Genomic DNA, 20,558 nt, shown 5'->3' with positions numbered 1-20,558 from the left:
TTTTAAAAACCCACACCTTCTTAGAATCAATTAAGTATCATTTCTAAGGCTGAAGAGAGTGGTAAGGGCTAAGCACTGGGGGTTAAGTGACTGGCCCAGGGTCACCCAGCTGGGAAGATTCTGAAGCCAGATTTGAAACCAAAAGCTCCCATCTCTAAGCCTGGCTCTCTATTCACTTAGCCATCTAGTTGTCTTCTTAGATATTATTTTACTTAATTCTTCCTTTATTATCTATTTAATAGTAATAATTATTATGTTGAAGAGCTTTTGATTTACCTTTGGGGTAGGGACAGTAAATAGCATAGCATTAGGCACAAGGGTAATATGGGGATAGACATGGACTTTTTAAAGGAAAAAATAGTATTATCCAATCAATTTAGTAGGTAATTGGTAAATGATAGTCTAAAGATACTGGAATCTTGAAAAAGAAAGGCACCTGGAGGCATTGTTGGCTCCTTGGATGTATATTTTTCCTGGCTCTGTGAGGGAAGAAAGCATTGTTGCAAACCTTAAATTACATAAATGAGAGTTGCGCTATTGTGGGGCTATTAACATTCTCATATATAAAATATTATACATCTCCAGAAAGAGAACTGATGCACTCAGGGCAGACTAGAGCATATTTTTTCCCCTTTCTTTTTCTTTCTCCCCCAGAACATGACTAATGCAGAAATGTTTTGCATGACTATATATGTCATGTATATGTAATGAGTATCCTACTTCTTGTCTTCTCAATGGGTAGGGAGTGGTGAAGGTGGGGGAAGGGCATGTGAAACTAAAAATAAAATCTAAATTATAAAAAAGTATCATAAAACCTGATCTGGAATCCTCAGGAAGTGAATTGTTGTGTCTAGTAGAGTTCTCCGGTGACTAAGCCTTTAAGTATTAGACTTTATATGTTAGACAGGATAGACATCTTTTCTGCATCTATTGAGCTAATCATATAATTTCTATTGGTTTGATTATTGATCTGGTCAATTATGTGGATGGCTTTCCTAATATTGAACCATCCTGGCATTCCTGGTATAAATCCCACCTGATCATAGTGAATAATCCTCATGATAACTCGCTGGAGTCTTGTTGCTAGTCTATTTAGTCTATTTAGAATTTTTGCATCTATCACATCTTTCTAAAATTTCATTTAGTATTCAACAATAGATCCAGAAGTCTTGAGTTCAAATCCCCCTTCTGACATGCTTATTATTTGTGACCTTAGACAAGATGCTGTCTTCTCTCATCTTTTTCTTTATCTTTAAAAATAAGGGGGTTGGACTAGAAGGTTTTCTCTTGAGACTCGTTCTACCATCACAATTCTATAATTTTGACCTGGACACAAAGGAAGAAGGTATGTCTCTCCATTCCCCTTATCTTTTTTTTTTTAAACCTTTACCTTCTGTCTTCAAACCAATACTTAAGTATCAGTTTCAAGGCAGAAGAGTGGTAATGGCAAGGCAATTGAAATTAAATGACTTGTCCAGGGTCCTGTAGGTAGGAAGTGTCTGAGAGCAGATTTGAACCCTCCCTTTAACTCTTTTTTTTAAACAATATTTTATTTGATCATTTCCAAACATTATTCATTAGAGACAAAGATCATTTTCTTTTCCTCCCCCCCCCCCCCCACCTCTCCCATAGCCGATGCTCGATTCCACTGGGTATCACATGTGTTATTGATTCGAACCCTTTAACTCTTACAGTCATCATGAATGAATGAATGAATGAATGAATGAATGAATGAATGAATGAAAAAGTATTAAGTGCTTTCTATGTGTAAAGCCCCATTGCTGATATCTCTTCTAATTCCTATTTCATCCATTATTATTCACATTAGGGGAAGGGGAATTGGGGTGGGTGGACTGCTTGCCTTTTGATAAATAATGCAGAAGAGATAGAATCTCATAGACTCAAGTAGGATTTCCATTTGGAAAGGAACCTTAGAGATCATCTACTTCACCTCCCCATTTGGCAGATGAGGAAACAGACTTAGAAGTGAAATCACTAGCCAGAGTCACCCCCAGCACTGTCCTCTTGACTCCAAATCTCCTCCACTGTGTTGGAACTTGGTTCAGCTGCCATGTTCTGGGTCTTTCCTACCCCACTTTCAGCCACCTTCATGGTGGCTTTTCTTCCAGTTTTTACTGAATCAGAAACTGTCACATTCAGTCAGGGAGTTTAGAAGGGTGAATTTGAGATAGACTAGTTATTAGTGTTCTTCTCTAGCAACCAAATGGGAGAAGGAAGAGAGGGAAATGAAGGGTTTCTGCCCCTTGCTTCGGTGAATTGATGCAAAGTACTGGTTAAAGAAACATCTAATTTCCCTTTTTAGTAAGGAGTGATAAGTTTTACTTAATTTGCAATGTGACTTCATAGAGGTGACTCGGAAGATACTTATTAGAGCAGAGATGTGCCCCATGTGTGCTCTCCATAAGAAATTCTTTGAGTAATGTGTTCATTTCTTTAATGCACAGTTAGTAACTAGAACTTTGTGTTTAATTCAGCTCTCAGAGAGGGTAGAGACTAATTTGCCAGTGACCTCCTGTGGTTTGACCCAGCCTCCTTGGCTAGCTCTTTTATAGATGGAGAAAATAGAGACTATTAACTGAGGTAATAATAACTTGCCCAAGTTAGCATACAGCAGGGATTACTCATGGCTCTTGAATTTCCAGTCTGCTCATTGGTCCATGTGCCAACCAACCCCCCTCCCTACCCCCAGTGCTTTTTGCTAGCTTTATCTTAGGAAAAGAGAGCCAATGAGAAAGACTTCTGGAATGAGAAAGAAGAGCAACTTGGCTGTTGTTTTCAGCCCAAACCCTACAGCCTGCTCTAGATGGCATTTGTGCTTTGATGTTTGCTATTGGACAAGAGGAATTTTCAAGCAAACAGTGTCAGATGTGGCCTTGTGACACAGAGTGGCATGAGGTCATCTGGAGGCTGGAAATCTGAAAGGGAAAGAAATATTAATCATTCTGGCAATGTTAGCTAATAAATACAGTCATTTAGGAGATAAGGAAACATTATCTATGCTGTTCAGATCAGTCTTCTTAGATTTATCTCCTGAAAGTGAAAGAATTAGTAAAGAATTCTTGATCTTTGTTTTTGACTTTAGTCTCATAAACTAGAAAGTCTTGAATTAAGTTTTTACAAAATTGTTTTTCTGCAGAGCTCTCCTATTTATTGTTTGGCATTTAAAACTCTCTATGTAATACTTATTAAGAGATCAAATAGGAAAATATAACTTCTAGGACTAAAAATCTGTTATTTTGAATATAAAAGGTAGAAATCTTATGTCCATTTTCCTGCTCTTCTGGAACAGGGAGAAGCTATTAGATAACATTTCATTTAGAAAGCATCTAGTTACTGTGATATTAGAATAGAATTTGGCAGAGTTAGTCCCAAGGAGGCCTCAGACCTTTTGATATTTTATTAGTGTGTCCATTTTGATCTGAAGAAAATAGAGCCAACCGAAATATTGGTAAAATGCCTGCTGGTACAGTGGAAAGAATGCTGAATTTGTAGTAATCAGGAAACCTGGATTCATATAGAGCAGCTTAGCTCTTTACTACTGCTGTGGCCTTAAGGCAGCTCAGTTAACTTTCCTGGGTCCCAATCCCTCATCTATTAAATGAGTTTTGTAGTAGATGGCTTCTGAGGTCGCTTATAGTCCTGAGAAAAATGGTCCTCCCTCCAAATCACACGTCCGCCTTCTAGCTCAGCCCTTGCAGCCATTATTCAGGGATGCTATTCCTATGGATAAAGGGCCAGTGATCCCTACTAACTGCCATCCAACTGTCACTCCTCAGGCAGGCTTAGCAGCCCAGCTGAACCAGTAAAGTATCCTGAGGGAGAAACAGAAGTGGCATGTGTCAGGCAAGTCAACCACTGGGACTCCCACATCCCCTCTGACCCATGTTTAGGACCCTGAGCCCAGGGACATTTCAGTATTCATGTCCAACAGACCACTGTCTCCACAGGCATTATTGACATTTGTAATCCATATGGGCAAGAGACCCAACTATCCCCAAAAGCAACTGCTGACCAACTGCCACCAAAGACCAGGTGGGCTCCAGAGCCCCAAGTGTCAATGCTCCCCAGCCCCCTGGGTCCTGCTGTCAGCACAGCCTCATCAGCCACCATCCAGGAGGCTCCCTTTGAGAAGATAGTGCTTAGAAACTGCTTCAAACAGAACCCAGAAAGGAAAGTTCTCACTGCTAAAGCTCTTGACCAGGTCACACAGATACGATTTTATCAGTGGAAATGACATTAAAGAAGAGGCAATACCATTTAAGGAACGTGGGACCTTTCCGTCTGACTTGTTGCTTAAACCTTCTCACTGTCTTCTCTGCTTCAGTAGATGTGAGATCCTTGAGGTCAGAACCCCAGAGCAAGCCTCTGCACATAGAAAACCCTTAATAAATGGCTTTTCATTCATTCAGGATAGCTGGGGAGAGTACATGCAGGCACTATCCAAAAATTACAGATGATCACTAACTAGATCGCCTTGAAAATACTGGATAGGAAATCTCAACCATTCATTGCCAAATGTAAGTTTGGAGAACATCATAAGAACAGGTTGGAATCAGGAGGGCATAGATTCAAATTTGACCTCAGACACTTCCTAACTGTGTGATCTCCTGTCTGCCTAGCCTTTTCTTTCTTAGAGTTGTTACTAAGAAAGGACAAGTTAAAAAAAAACCAACAAAACAAGACCTTAAATCTAAACTTGGAAGGAACTTACAGAGCTATTCCAGCTCCTTCTTACTGATAAGTGAAGCCTTAAAGAATGAAGTGATTTGCCTCCTTGCCATTCAGGGTGTAAGCAACAAAGCTTTGATTGTTTTGAAAAGACTGGAACCCAGGACTTCTGACGACAAAACTAGTGATCTTGGGATAGAAATTTAATTGTCTAATTGAATGGTTCCCAGACAGCATAGCCCCTTCAAGTGGTCTGCCCTTTTAAAGACAGTGCTTATATGTATTTTTTCTTCCTTGTTTTTATGTAAAATGGGAGCTTGGCAGCTTGGAGTGTTTGTTTTAAGCAGTGTTATTTTAGCATTAAAGGGAGCAGAGAATGGGATCCATTCTAGGTGAGATATTCTTATTGCATGATCTTGCCAATATTTTCTCTCATAAGTAACTCCTGAAAAACAATTTCTCATGATGTGCAAATAACATAAATGCCTGGTTGGCCATATGTAAGTTTAATGTTTTTCTTTTCTTTAAAAAAATAAAACCAAAACACCTTACCGTCTATCTCAGAATTAATACTGTGTGTTGGTTCTAAACTAGAAGAATACTAAGGGATAGGCAATGGGGGTTAAGTGACTTGTCCAGGGTCACACAACCAGGAATTATTTGAGGTCAAATTTGAACCCAGGACCTCCTATCTCCAGGCCTGGCTCTCTATTTACCTTAGCTGCCTCTAGTTGAGTATTTTTCTTAGCTATATGAAAGAATACATTACTCCAAGAGTTCAAGAGTTGGCTTTCTCCCACTTACTCACTGTGAACTTAGACAGCTCAGTTGAACTCAATGAGAATTAATCTTTTTTATGTGTAAATGATATTGATAAAGATCCAGTGCTTACATGACTTCCCACAGTTGCAGGGAAAGCATTTGGTAAACTGTAGCCAGGTGGTACAGTGAATAAATTACTAGCCTTGGAATCAGGAAGACCTGAATTCCAATTCTTCCTTAGACACTTATCTGTGTGGTCCTGGGTGGCTGTCTCGCCTCTTTTCTTTCCTCATCTGCATCATGGGAATGATAATAATAATAATACTTTCCTCCTGGGATTGTGGTGAGAATCCATATGGGGATACCATTTTTAGTCCTTTAATAACCTTCAAATGCTATAGAAATGTGAGCTATGAGAAGTAGCTGGTAAAATGCCAAGTGAATCTTCATGGCTCTGGTCATTTGGGATCAGCAGGTGTTAGAAGAGAGGCGGAGCATCAGAGAGAGCGATTAGATGTGTAATTAGGCACTTGGGTGAGTGCCATGAATATTTTTTTAAACCCTTATCTTCTGTCTTAATGTCATTTCTAAGAGAGAAGAGCTGTAAGGGCTAGGCAATTGGGCTTAAGTGACTTACCTGGGATCACACCACTAGGAAGTGTCTGAGGCTAGATTTGAACCCCAGTTCTCCTGACTCCAAGCCTCTATTCATCGTGTCATGTAGCCTCCCCAGTTAAAACAACAAATGATTATAGATAGGTTGATGTGAAGGCTCAGGATTGTGATCTGGATCTTTGGAAGGAAAACCAATATTGATGAAATTAATGATTGAAAAAGCATCTATTAAAAGTTTATCCTATGTCAAACACTGAGGAAAAGTGAAGACAGTCAGTGCCACCCTCTAGGAACCCTGTTTTCTAATAAGTGGAGCGGTGATTTGGGAGAGATGCTTTGTTTTGGAAAGTCATTGGGGTGGTGAGTAGAGCCACTGAGGAGTAGATGGACGTACCCTTTCCAGTAGCTATCATGATATTTATTAATTTGATTATAGGTCCAGAACTAAAAAACTTGGGGCTGGGAAGGAGTTGGCACAAGATGCCTGTGGGTTGCAGCCAGCCTTGCAAAAGGTCAGATCCCAAGTCTATTGGCATCCTGCCTGGCATAAATCATTATTTTCTAAGTACAAATAGGTGAATGGCTGTTTTAAATTTTTTTTTTCTATTAGTGTAACTTTGAGTGGAGTAAGAAAAGGCAGTCAAAGAGAAACACACATACACTTTTGAATTTGATGGTATACTCTCTTTGGCTTGTATTAAATATGTCAATGGATACCCAGTTAGGATAGATTTCAATTAATCAATTAACATCAAATAAGATTTCATCCATTAATTTCAAAATGTTCAAAAATTGCCTATGAGTTCATATGAGTGTTCTTGGAGATGTGGAAGATTGGATGTAGAAGATAGGATAAAGCTGGATTTTGCGTCAAGCAAACCTTGAAGTATACTCTTCAAGACTAAAGGAGAGGTAGAATTTTCATTTTGGGAGTGAACATTTCACATGTATTTTCAATAGATTTATTTGTTTTTCCAGATTATTTTTGCAATTCCTCAATTAAAGTCCCATTGTGAAGCCACATCGTGGTGTGGAAGTGACCCTGGGTTCCAGAAGACAATGCCAGCAAAGTACATGTTCTGGTAGGTTTTATCAAGCATTTTAAAAATATATAACCTTTCGCTTCTGTCTCAAGATAGATATTATGTATTGCTTCCAAGGCAGAAAAGTGGTAAGGGCTAGGCAATGGGGGTTAAGTGCCTTGGCCAGGGTCACATAGCTAAGAAGTGTCCTGGTCCAGATTTAAACTCAAGATCTCCTGACTTTAGACCTGGTACTCTATCTCCCAAGCCACCTACCTGCCTCTTTACCAACCATTTTAATGAGTAAATAATGGCTACATGACTGCAAGGTCAAGCATAGTCCAATGCCCTGAGCTTCATGCCCAGAAGACTGGCCACCAGGCAATTCTTATTTTTGGACAAGGCCACTCACAAAATGTGGAGGGAGGCATATCAGAAAAATCAGTTGATTTTTCAAAGTTCAGTCTTTGTAGTGTAACAGTTAAAATTTAGGGAATACGGGGAGACTGAGGCAGGTAGAAATTAGTTTCTCTCTGCAAGGAGCATTATATTTTTTAGAGGTTTATTAAGGATTAAAGAAAATACAGGATAAGGAAAATGTGCCTAGGCCAGAGGCCTAGACAAGACCTTACCTACATTATGGAAAGAGCCAGGTCTGCTCCAAAACGGAAGTCCAAAAGGAGAGAGAGAGCCAAAAACCTTTGCCACCAGCTTAAATCCTTCCTCGATCTCGGCCCACCTCAGAATTCCCGTGAGATTACAAAGCATTTTGGGGAAGTGGAGCAAGGGCTTGTGGGGATTGAAGTCCAGAGTTCAAATCTCAATTTTACAGTAGCTATGTCAGAAGTCAGTGATTTGCTTATTTTATTCACTAGCACTCATTTCCTATAGGCTATTTTTAATATAATTAATAGGAAGGCCAAAAATTGATAAAACAATGTTCTTATTTTCACCGTATTATTCTTCATCACCAGGCATGTTTCTTTTAACAAAATAACATATATCTCCTAATTTATAATTGCTTTATTATCTGAAATTTGATTTTAAAATAAAACACAAATTTTTGTTGAAACTAAAGAGATTATTTAGGCCAAATCAATAGGGAATAAATGGGTGGCAAAATTTCCCCAGGGTATCTGCTAGCAGAAGGCGCTCCCTATCAGAGAGCCCAATTGGATTAGTTGTAATGATTGACCTAATCCCACCTCTACCATCTGTGGGAGTAAGAAGGAGGCTCCTATTGTTTTTAACTTTTGAATCAAAGCCTAGTTCAATCCTTCTACCTTTGGGGTCCTAAACTCCTCAAACTCAGCCATTTAGAGTATAAAATATATTTGCTATTATGTGATAACTTTTAGGGTGCAAAATAATTCCAAGAAGTTTTAGCCCCAGGTCAACTGACTCTGCATAGATTCCACAGTTCTTATGGAACTAGCTCTTTTTATTTCTGGCCTCCTGCTACAATGTCTTATTCTGTAAGGCAATTGAACTCTTAAGTGATCACCTAATTTCTTTCTTTCTTTCTTTCTTTCTTTCTTTCTTTCTTTCTTTCTTTCTTTCTTTCTTTCTTTCTTTCTTTCTTTCTTTCTTTCTTTCTTTCTTTCTTTCTTTCTTTCTTTCTCTCTTTCTTTCTTTCTCTCTTTCTCTCTCTCTTTCTCTCTTTCTTTCTTTCTTTCTTTTCTTTCTTTCTTTCTTTCTTTCTTTCTTTCTTTCTTTCTTTCTTTCTTTCTTTCTTTCTTTCTTTCTTTCTTTCTTTCTTTCTTTCTTTCTTTCTTTCTTTCTTTCTTTCTTTCTTTCTTTCTCTCTTTCTCTCTTTCTCTCTTTCTTTTTCTTTCTCTCTTTCTTTCTTTTCTTTCTTTCTTTCTTTTTCTTTCTTTCTTTCTTTCTTTCTTTCTTTCTTTCTTTCTTTCTTTCTTTCTTTCTCTCTTTCTTTCTTTCTTTCTTTCTTTCTTTCTTTCTTTCTTTCTTTCTTTCTTTCTTTCTTTCTTTCTCTTTCTTTCTTTGTTTGTTTCTTTCTTTCTTTCTCTCTTTCTTTCCTTCTTTCATTAATCTATTTTAAAATAGAAAAATAAAACCAATGATTTGCAAAGCAGTTTTAAAATATTTTCTCGTCTTTGTACTCATGACAACTTTCAAAGATAGATGTTATTATTAAACTACTTTGTAGATAAGGGAATTGAAGCACACCTAGGTTAAATGACTTGTCCAGGGTCACTTGGATAGTATCTAAAGGTGGATTTGAACTCTAGTCTTCTGACTCCAGACCCAGTATTTTATCCACTGAGTCACCAAGCTGATTCTAATATACACAGTCAACAATACCAAATTTCTTAATTGGCCATGTCCCCAAAATATGTCTCACTCTGTTCTCTGACTTCATCTATTCTCTAGCAAGAGGTGGGTGACATGCTTCATTGTGGGTCCTCTGAAATCCTATTTGGCCATCCTGTGATGAAAGTCCTTTCAAAACTGTTTGTCTTTATAGTATTGTTTTTATTATCTAGATTGTCCTTCTGGTTTTGCTCTCTTCCCTCCACATCGGTAGATACAAGTCCTCCCAGGTTTCTCTGAACCCATACCCTTCATCATTTTCTATGCCACAGTAGTATTCTAGTATATTTATGGACCATTGTTTCCCTAACTGTGGAGTGGCCATCTGATTCTTGAACTAATTATTCTGTTTTCCTCGGATTTTTTCCTTCCCCAAATTCCTTTAATTTCGTGAAAATCCAATTCCTTTCCTGAGGCTCAGTTCTACTTGTTTATTTCTTCATTTTCCACTTGGATAGCTTGTGAAATCTCTATCCAATGCTCAGATTCTTAGGAAGGATCATAAACATTGCTTTCCTGCTCTCCAGGTGCTAATCCAGCTTTGCCTCATCTGACCAACTTCTCCTCTTAGATACTTACAATTAGCAAATAATGTAACTAAATTAATATCAGTCCAGAATTGGCCAAAAATTCATTTAATTATTAAATTATTATTTAATTATAAAAGTTCATTAATGTCTGTCTGTCTCTTGTAAATTAAAGTACTGTGTAAAAAATATCATTGCTATCTCTTTAGAGAGGCAATGTGGTGTAGTGAATAGAAAACAGACCTAGAATCCAGATGAATTTTTATTCCTTTTATTCATATACCTTTGACAGATTTTGACTGGGTGACCTTGAGCAAGTCACTTAATCATCATTTATCCCAATTTCCTCCTCTATACAGTGAAACTAAAAATAGCATCTAAGTTCCAGAGTTGTGAGAATAAAATAAAATGTTGTTTATAATTTAAAAGTGCTATTAAAAATGCTAGTTATGATTTGATAATATGTGGCTTTCTGTAAGTCTCTTAACTTATCTATGTCTTAGTTTCCTCAATTAGGAATGATCTCTAAGATCCTTCCCAGTTTATGTATTGGCTGTGTGATATATGGTAACTCAACTTCTCTAATCTTCTGCTTGCATATTGATAAAAAGAAAACAATAACACCAAGTAGCAACTTATGTATAACGTGTAAAATACTTTGACATTCTTTTTTTTTTTTAAACTCATTTTTTGTAACAACAGATGGGCAAGGGCTAGGAATGGGGTGAATTGACTTGTCCAGAGTCACGCAGCAAGGGAGTATCTGAGGCCAGCTTTGAATCCCAGTTCTCCTGACTACAGACTTGACTTGGTATCCTGTCCACTGAGCCACCTGCTCTGACATTCACTTTAAAAAACAAATTGAATTCCAAATTCTCTTCTTCCCTTTGCTCCTCTCCCCCACACATTGAGAAGGCAAACAATTTGATAATCAATTATATATGTGAAATTATGTAAAGCATTTCCATCTTAATAGTGTTGTTAAAAAAAACCAAAATAATAAAAAGCAAGAAATCTAAAAAAGTATGTGTCAGCTTTCACTCAGAGTCCCATCAATTCTCTTTCTGAAAGTGGAGAGGATTTTTCATCATGGAACCTTTGGAACTGTCTTGAATCACTGTCTTGATTAGAATAGCTAAGTCTTTCATAATTGATTATTGTATGCTATTGCTGTCACTGTGTACAATGTTCTTCTAGTCCTGCTAATTTCTCTTCGCATCAATTCATCTAAGTCTTCCAGGTTTTTCTGAAAGCATCCTGCTGGGTCATTTGTCATTGCACACTAGTGGCCCATCAAAATCATCTACCACAATTCATTCAGTCATTTCCCATTTGATGGACATTCCCTCAACTTCCAGTTCTTTGCTACCACAGAAAGAGCTGCTATAAATATTTTTGTCTTTTTCCCTTTTCTTTGATCTCTTTAGAGACAGACTCAGTGTGGTATTGCTGGGAAAATTCTGTGCCTGGTTAAAATTCTGTGCCTGGTTTTATAGCCCTTTGAGCATAGTTTCAAATTATTTTCCAGAATGGCTAGACCTGTTTAATGTAAAACACTTTGAAAACCTCAAAGGGCTGGATAAATGTTTGCTACTGCTGTTGCTGCTGCTATTTCTACTTCCACTACTACCACTACCACTACCACCACCACCACTACCACCATCACCACTCCTCCTCCTTCTCTTCCTCCTCTTACTACCTTCCTGGGCACCTTGATACCAGGAAAGGGGTGTCATTGATGATGGAAACAAAGGTTCTGTAAGTATTAATACAGGTATATTCCCTTGCTGTAAATTAATAGACATTCTAGTTTATAAACCAGTTTGGTTAGCATAAGTGAATGCTAAGGGTTTGACCCTTTCTCGGTGGGTGAATGAATAAAATGGAGTTTCTGAATCCTTATAATGGAAGGCCAGACTCTAAACTGGAGTGATTTTCCCCAGGAATCAGCCCTCCTACAAAGTGTCACTTTTGCAGCCTGTCTATTCTATTTTCATCTCCCAAAACGCCTCTTTTAAAAATGATTAAGCATTTAATTTCCCTTCCATCCCCCAGCGCCATATTTGTTACAGCATCCTCAATAGGCAGTACCTACCTAGAGAGGTTTCCAATATTTGTTGGTGATGCAGATTGAAGAGTACTGCCTCTTGTCTCTTGTGCTAAACAAAACTTGGGCTTTTACATTCTCTGAAGTGTTGAGGAGTCTCCAATTAGATTATCATCTTGACTTTGAATGGACTGTCCACTAGGAGGGGAAGAAGAAACCAAAGACCAGAGTGGCAGCAGTCTAGGACCATTGTTTACTTGCTTTGTTGATATGACCCTGGCATGGAACTTCCTCTCTTGGGTTTCTGAAGCAGAGAGGAAAAAAAAAATAGAAAAGTTGGCGAGATGGCCACAACAGGAAAAAAAGAAATATCCTTTTGGTCAGGTCCAAGAGGAAGGGTTTACAAACCACTAAGACTGAATTTCTCCTCTTGATAAGGGTTGGGAGGCCCACTGGTCATGAGTATCCAAGAACCCCGCCTCCATTTAAATAAGATTTTGACAAAAGTGAGGGAGCCCAGTGAAAATGAGTTTTTATTAGAAATGTGTATAATTTGATTTGAAGCAAATTGGAAGTCTGGCTTAGGGAAGAACTGAGGCTGGTGAAAGGGTCAAATCTAATTCTGATCCTCTAATTGCACAGACCAGTAAGTCTGAGGGTGGAAGCTTATAATTTTGGTTTCTCTTCACAAGGGCAGAGAAAAGTGCTTTCTAGTCCTAATGCCAGTTTGATAGGATTAGTAGAGCCCTGTAGTGACATTTGGGGCTTGTCTGTCAGCTGATGATGAAAGAGGGCTGTCTATTTAGACAACTCTTCTGGAAGGTAAGCAGTCAAAACTGATTTTGACAGTGAGCATATCTTTTATTTAAAAACAAACAAACAAACAACTGTTCAAAGACTTCCTGGGTGCTATGGCCACTAGCTAATTTATCTTAAAATGCATTTTTTAGCACCTTCTCTTTGCCCAGTGTACATGTTATGAGAAATGCAGAGAATTCAAGGAACCAATAACTTGACTGGGAACATGAGGCACATAACATCCATCTGGAAATGTGATTCTTAATACTAGGTAATCAATAAATGTTTAGCGAATAGGTCATAGAGTAAATGCTTTGGGGATTCAGCAGAGATAGAGATCACTTTGAAGCAAAGTGGTTACAAAGGTCTTTTGGCAGATAGATGGGAGGTTTGAACTGGTTCTTTAAAGATGAGTAAGAATTGGGACAGCTGGGTGACTCAGTGGATAGAGAGGCAAGCCTAGAGAGGGGAGGTCCTGGGTTCAAATGTGACCTCAAGGACTTCCTAGCTCTGTGACCCTGGGCAGGTCACTGGACCCCAGATGCCTAGCTCTTACCTCTCTTCTGCTTTGAATCCAATATGTAGTATCTCTTCTAAGACAGAATATATATTCGTTTGTTTTTAAATGAATTGTTGAATGTCACTGTAGATAGGGCTAGAAAGATCCAGAGGATAGAGGTGCCTAGATGAGAAAATGTCATGCACATTTGGGGGACAGCAAATAGACTTGCTAGGCTGGAGTAGCAAGTGAGCACACTGCAAAGGTCACTTGGGGCTGGATTCTGGAGTGCTGGCAATACCAAGCTAAGGAATTTGGATTTCAGCCTGTAGGCAGTTTGGGAGTCATTAAATGTTTTTGAAGGGGGTGGGGGAAGGAAGGACATGATGAAAGTAATATTTTAAGATGGTAAACCTGGCCAGCTGGATAGATTGCAGGGGGAGTGATTGGAAACAGAGACTATTTGGGAGACATTGTAATAATGCAGGTGAAAGGTAATGAAGACCTGTCCTGAAGTAATGGTGGTGAAAATGGAGAAGGAGGGATGTCAGAGTTTAGTGAAGGACTTTGTGATGGGATGTGGTGCTCGCTCTCTCTCTGGCTCTCTGTGATATTTCTATTACATGTGTGTACGATTCACAGGATCTCATTGGTGCAGGGTCATCCCAGATGGGAAAGCTCCTTCTACCTCTGCATGTTGGCACCTCCTCTGGAACTCTTTGCCTTCTTTAGAATTATATAAAAGGTATATAGAGTTCCCTGTGAACGTGAGAGCTAAATGAGTTCCCCCATCTTCCAGTCAGTACATGTCAGAGGTCTTCCTGTCCCTAAGGCTAGCTCTCAGTATAATCCCTTTATAGTAGAGGCATTAAGCAAAAAAAAAAAAAAAAAAAAAAAAAAAAAAAAAAGGATGTCCATCAATTATTTTAACAATCCACAGAAGAGAGCAAAAGGAAGACCAAGTCAGGACAGTGTAGAACTGCCGTGTTAAATCTGAAACATACAACAGCAACAAACACTCACGCTTTCTTATCTAATGGAAATGGATAGTTTCATAAGTGAGTCACCTTTTCTTCTCTACACAGGGAAATGGTAATATTGATTGGTGTTTGTCAACTTTATGATAATAAAACCAGAGAATTTAAATCTTTGAAAAATGGTCCTTTAGCCTTTACTTGAAGATCTTCATAAGCATTCATGGATGGTTTGTCATGTTCTTAACATTTCTTTCTTTCTTATTTTTTTATTGGTTCCAAGGCAGAAGAGTGGTAAGGGCTAGGCAATGGGGGTTAAGTGACTTGCCCAGGGTCACACAGCTGAGAAGTGTCTGAGGCCAGATTTGAACCTACGACTTCCCATCTCTAGGTCTGACTCTCAATCCACTGAGCCACCCAGCTGCCCTCATGTTCTTGACATTTCTGAAGGCATGAATGTACATCCTCCATCTTTGGTTCAGGGAAATGATGAAGCTAACATGTTAAGGTATCCTACTTGGATGCCTTAAAATGTCTCTTTCTCCTGCCCCTTGTTATATAAACTACTTAAGGAGTTGGTGCTATAGATCCAGGGCATTCATGAATGTCCCATTTGCGTAGACATGTCCTTCAGATGAAAAGGAGGGTTTCTACGACTGATTTTCAGTTTTTGTTCAGGTGCAACAAAGAACTAGGAGTGAAGATTGAGATCGCTTCTCTTAAACTTTGGCTTGAAAAGCCCTTTAACGACTTAAGATGCTCAGCATTCAAGGATGGTTCATCCCCCCAAGAAATAGTTGTGGATTATTTTTTTTTTTGACCTACACATTTAGAGGATTCAATGCAATCTTTATAAAATGATGGAATGGGAGGAGATAAGGATCTTTTTAGCTGACTCCAAGTGATTATATACCCAGCTGCTAATTTAATTTCAGTTATATTTTAGTATAAGAGATTCACCCAGAGAGAGACATCATTGCAGAAATTTATAGCTCTTTAGACTCCAAAAACCAAACTATTTAAGAAGTAAAAGAAAGAAAACCTTGGCGACTGGTGGTTTTTAAAAAATGTGCACTCATTGGTATTGAGACAAGATAAAAGTAGAGAAGGTTCTTATCACTGACCTTAATCAGGATTCTCTATGATTCATTTCTCATCTGAACAAATTGAATATGAACCAGAATAGCATTAATGACCAAATTCAGTCAGAATGCATTAAAAGTCATGGTCAATTTAGACTACCTTCAGAATGACAGATTATTAGATTATAAATATTACATCATTCAGAAACATATAATTCTACAATTTGGCCAGGACCTTGGGGTTACAGAGAAGTGGTGCTGAGATGAGAAGCAGCTCACTTAGGCTAGAGCTCCCTTTGGATCAAAGAGGAGTGAGCATGAGCCTTTCTAGGAGGGGTCATGGCAGCTTGGCAGTATTGACTTGGCTGAAAGATAGAAACTCCTCAAGTGGGAATAGGATTGTGAAATTATCATGAATTCTAGAATGGAAAACACCAGGTTGTAAGTTTGCTTATAAAATAGGTCATATGAAATCACTATTCTTGTTTGTGAGAGACTGTGTGGCATGATGGAGAGAGCTGGTTTTGCATCTCAGAATCAAGGGCTGGGCAGTAGGGGTTCAGTGACTTGCCTGGGGTTACCTAGCTAGAAAGTATCTAAGGCCATATTTGAACCCAGGACTTCCCATCTCTATGCCTGGCTCTCAATCCACTGAGGCACCCAGATGCTTCTATCTCCTTTATTTCTAATATACATCTCATCTTCCTCCCTAGAAAACTATCCCTTATTAAAGGGGGGGGGGAGAAAGAGGTGGAAAATTAACCAACCATTAGCTAAATATGACAATACATGTAATATTTCATACCTATAATCCCCCATCTTTGCAAAAAAAATTGAGGGAAATATATCTTCTTCCTCTCTCCTGTGAGAGCAAATTTTATGATTATGGGATTATTTTTATGATTATATAGGTAGCTAGATGGCACAGTGGATAAAACACTGGGCCTGAAGTCAGGAAGGTTCATCTTCCCAAGTTCAAATATGACCTCAAACACTTCCTAGCTGTATGACCACAGATAAGTCCCTTTTAACCCCTGTTTGCCTTATTTTCCTCATCTATAAAATGGACATCATAAAAATAATCCCTCTCTCCGATGGTGGTTGTGATGATCAAATAGGATAATGATTATAAAACTCTTAGCAGAGAGCCTTGCACATTAAATATTGCATAAATATTAGTGGTTATTATTATTAATCACTTAACATTTGGTTTCATAGTTGTTGTTTCCATTTATATTATTGTAGTCATCATATATTGTTTTGTTGGCTCTGCTTACTTCCCTTTTCACCAGCTCATCAAAGTCTTTTTGGTGTCTCTGTATTCTTCATAGTTATTGTTTCTTACATCCCAGTAATAGTCCATTATGTTGCCATGCAACAATTTGTTTAGTCATCCCCAACTGGTGGGTACCTGCTTTGTTTTCAGATCTTTGGTAATACAAGAAATACTGTTACAAATATTTCTCTCTTTACTTCAGATATATGCCTCCCTAGCAGTGGGCTCCTTGGGTGAGAGGCTTGTTATTTAATATTAATTTGGCATTATGAAAAAATAGAATCACAACGTTTGGGGGGCTGAAAATGATGTTAGACATCTATTTTAAAAAGCTCTCTCATTTTATAGAAGGTAAATCCGGAGACCTAAAAAAGGTTTTTATAAATTTTTTTAATGGTCCATGTTTCTTTCTCAAATCACACTTTGAAAGGTTCAAAAGATAGATGACTTCTAGACCCAACACTCAATTGGTTCAGAAGCCCTAAGAAGAGATCCTATGCCAAGATAACTGTTTTTTGATGGATAAATCCAGTGCTATAATGAGGATAATTTCCTGCCAATAGGAAATGAGTGTTGGAAAAAACCTATTCCCTTTTGCCAAATGGATACTGCATCCCACTCAAATCCAGCTGAAATATAACCTTGTTGTTATTCTTCCTCAAACATGTTATCAAAAACAGAATTGTTGGCTTTAGAAATGTTGTGACCACAAGAGCCAAGTGCCCTACATCCTACAATAATTCAGGACACCTCATGTAATATCCCAAAGACCTAGAATGACCTTACCTTCTCCAACAGAGCCAACAAAGCCCACACAGTTCTTTCTGTATACTTTCCAGTCTAGGAGACCTATCAAAGACACCACACAATCCTGTAGTTTGTTGTATTTTGTCCTCTATATCAAATAGTACTTATTAAGTGTCCACCTCGTAGGATGGTTGAGGCAGGAAGCTATGCCTAGTTATGAATGAAGCAGTCTAAATATGAGCCTTGCTACAGATAGGTTTTTAATTAAAAAAAGACAACTAGTCTGTGGACATCAAAACAGAAAGCTATAAACAACAAACATTCAATTATGCAGCACTAAAAGGAGCCAACATGACAGGGTTATAGAATAATAATTAGGTACATAACATTTATATAGGGGGGAGCTGGGTGGCTCAGTGGATTGAGAACCAGCGCCAGAGATGGGAGGTCCTGAGTTCAAATTTGACCTCAGACACTTCTAGCTGTGTGACCCTGGGCAAATCCCTTAACCCCTATTGCCTAGTCCTTACCACTCTTCTGCCTTGGAACTAATAATATTGATTCTAAGATGGAAGGCAAAAGTTAAAAAAAATTTATGTACAAATTTTGTGTGTGTGTGTGTGTGTGTGTGTGTGTGTGTTTATATTGTTCAGTAGAGTTGAGGTAGAGCAAAATGACTTTTTTTAAACCAGTAAATCACCATCATTCTTAAAAGGAATACTTAAGATATGGGTGGGGGTAAAGGTAATAGAAAGGCAGTGGAAATCATCAAAAAAGTAAGTTAAAATGGGTAGTAAACAGGCAAGTGTCCTATCTTAAGGCAACCCTGAAGAACTCTGTAAGGCTAGATGAATTTATAAAAAATTGCTATAGTCTTGACTCCATTATGGATGGAGGAATACATTAGTAGCCTTGTCCATTTTTTTTTTAAATTATGGTTTCCAGTAGTATTGATGTTCCAGATTTCAATAACCCAGCCATGTACCAGTTTATAATGACTAATGACATCTGTCAATGTTTTGGAAACTTTAGCATATTAACAGTCTGTGTCTTTCAAGCCTTGATTTCTGCTCTTTCGCCTTCATTCTCAGCAGGTGATCTGTCTTCTACATTTAAGTGGAGCCAACAAATTAGTGTCAGGCACTGTACCAGACAATGGGAATGCAAAGAGAGGGAAAATGCTCCTTGCCCTCAAAATAGAATGTGGGAAACAGCATAAAAACTACCTGACTATTACCTCCTTTCCCTTCCCACTTGTTCACCTTTTTAATTTGAACTGTTATTCCATCTCTTGTGGACTGTGGCTGTTCTAGCCTCTTCCTTCTTAGACTTATCCAACCCATGACTATCAGAGAAATCTCCTGATCTTCAAATTTGATGATATTATTCTATCATTCAAAAATATTCTTAGATACTTCCTATTTGCCACACTTCAAGAGTGTGATTTGCATGTGTATATTTTTTCTTTCCATCTGAATTCTTGGATTCCAGATCTTGCTTAGTTAAAAAATATAAACCCCTCTATTGAGCATTCAAAGCCCTTTATAACTTGTCCTCCTTCTCCCTTTTCCATTTTCTTCTCTCCCCACCCCGCCCCATATAGTCTGTAATCTAATGACACTAGCACCCTTGCTATTATCAACTACTTTTGGCATTTTTGCTGGCTCTCTCCCATCTCTGGAATGTTCTCCTTCATCATCTCCACCTCCTGATTTCCTTCAAGTCCCAGCTAAAGTCTTATCTTTTACAAGAAGTCTTTCCTAATCTCCCTTATAATTCTTTGCTTCTGTTGGTTATCTCCAATTTGTCAAGTACGTTTTTCGTTCATAGTTTTTATGTGTGTAGTTTTCCTTATTAAACTGGGAGTTCCTTGAGAACAAGAACTTTCTTGCCTTTCTTTATGTACTCCCAATGTTTAGCACAGGCATATAGGAGGTACTTAATAAATGATTGTTGCCTTAACTTGATTCAAGAGTATAAGAGTACTAATATGTCCTACTACCTCCACAGTGGAGCTTTTGTGTTCCCTAATCAATGGTATCCTTTATCTGTTAAGAATGAATCTAATATTTAGAGAGCCTTATTGACTCCCTCTCTCTGGTTAGCATTGCATCATTTGGAGGAAATGGATTTTATTTTTCCAACTAAAAAGCTAGGATAGTTCTGGGAGCTATGTATGGGTCTTGGAACACCTAGAGGATTTTGCTGAACATCAGGGCTTTAGAATTTGTAGTGGAACCTCAAAAAGCAAAGTGGATTAATAAGAGAGATTCAGCCTTGACCCCATTTTCTAGCATTGCCACTTCACCATGATTAATATTTAACAGACATCTGAGAATCCAGATATAATACGTCTTGAGGCCATTATAGAATTCAAGGATCCAGCCACATTAATCCAAACTTGGCAGGTGGTTAGACGATTTTTGTTTTTATTCTGAAGAGCTCCTTTTTTTCACCTCAAGAAATTCATCTGCTTGTGAGCCATTTTGAGAGGCAAGTAGGTAAATATTTGAACTGTTGCCCCAGAAGAAGCTGAGAATGCAAAGCTACCTACCAAGGCCAGAGCTGTTTTGTCTGGGATGATGGAGAAACAGCTGGGCAGTGTAAAGATGATAATCAGTTGTTCGAACACTTGTGAACTCTTAGTATAAAAGGAAAATCCCAAATTCAGATTTTAAAAGCAGCATACATCTTGACATCTTAAAGCAATATGCCAGGAAAAAACCTGTCTTTAATAATGAATACTGTGGGAAAAGTCACCAAATTTGGAAAAGGTTTTTGAGTGAGGAATCCTCTTTAAAAAGTTAAACAATGACTTTTTTTTCAAAGAACTGATCTTTCCCAAATGTATCCTAAGAGATTTAGTGCAGAAAAACACCTGGAAAATCAATCGAGGGATTTTGAAAATATTGCTAGAATGAAGAAGGTGTTTTGGGTGTTTTTATACACCGGGAAGTCATTTTAAAAAAATACACCCTGGCCCCACTGTACGGAAGGGAGGGGGAGATTATGCTCTGGAGAAACTGGCGGCAGAATTGCTTTTTGTGGGGTGATTCCTATGCATTTCCCTTTGGGTAAAACTTGTGGTTTTAAAAACCAAAAGCAGACTAAGTTTTAAAAGCTGTTTTCAAGCCCAAAGCCAACTGTATTGAAATATTCTCTCCCTCAAAAAGGAATTAATTCCAATGG

At 38.2% G+C, this 20,558-nt stretch overlaps 1 protein-coding gene across 2 annotated transcripts in view; it reads left to right on the top strand.

The window, feature by feature from the left end:
* The window catches only part of SVIL (supervillin), a 281,250-nt gene that overhangs the window by 34,906 nt on the left and 225,786 nt on the right, over window positions 1-20,558 (top strand). Inside the window, exon 2 of one of the 2 annotated variants that reach the window (XM_056800915.1) lies at window positions 7,045-7,148. The exons of the other annotated variant lie outside the window; for it this stretch is intronic. The gene's annotated coding sequence lies outside the window, so the exon portion shown is untranslated. The remainder of the gene's footprint in view (window positions 1-7,044; window positions 7,149-20,558) is intronic. 2 annotated transcript variants of the gene reach the window in all.

The sequence above is a fragment of the Monodelphis domestica genome, chromosome 5 (genome assembly GCF_027887165.1).
Source record: "Monodelphis domestica isolate mMonDom1 chromosome 5, mMonDom1.pri, whole genome shotgun sequence".
NCBI classification, from domain to species: domain Eukaryota; kingdom Metazoa; phylum Chordata; class Mammalia; order Didelphimorphia; family Didelphidae; genus Monodelphis; species Monodelphis domestica.
The sequence above is the reverse complement of the archived record's forward strand: the minus strand, read 5'-3'. Positions and strand labels throughout refer to the sequence as shown.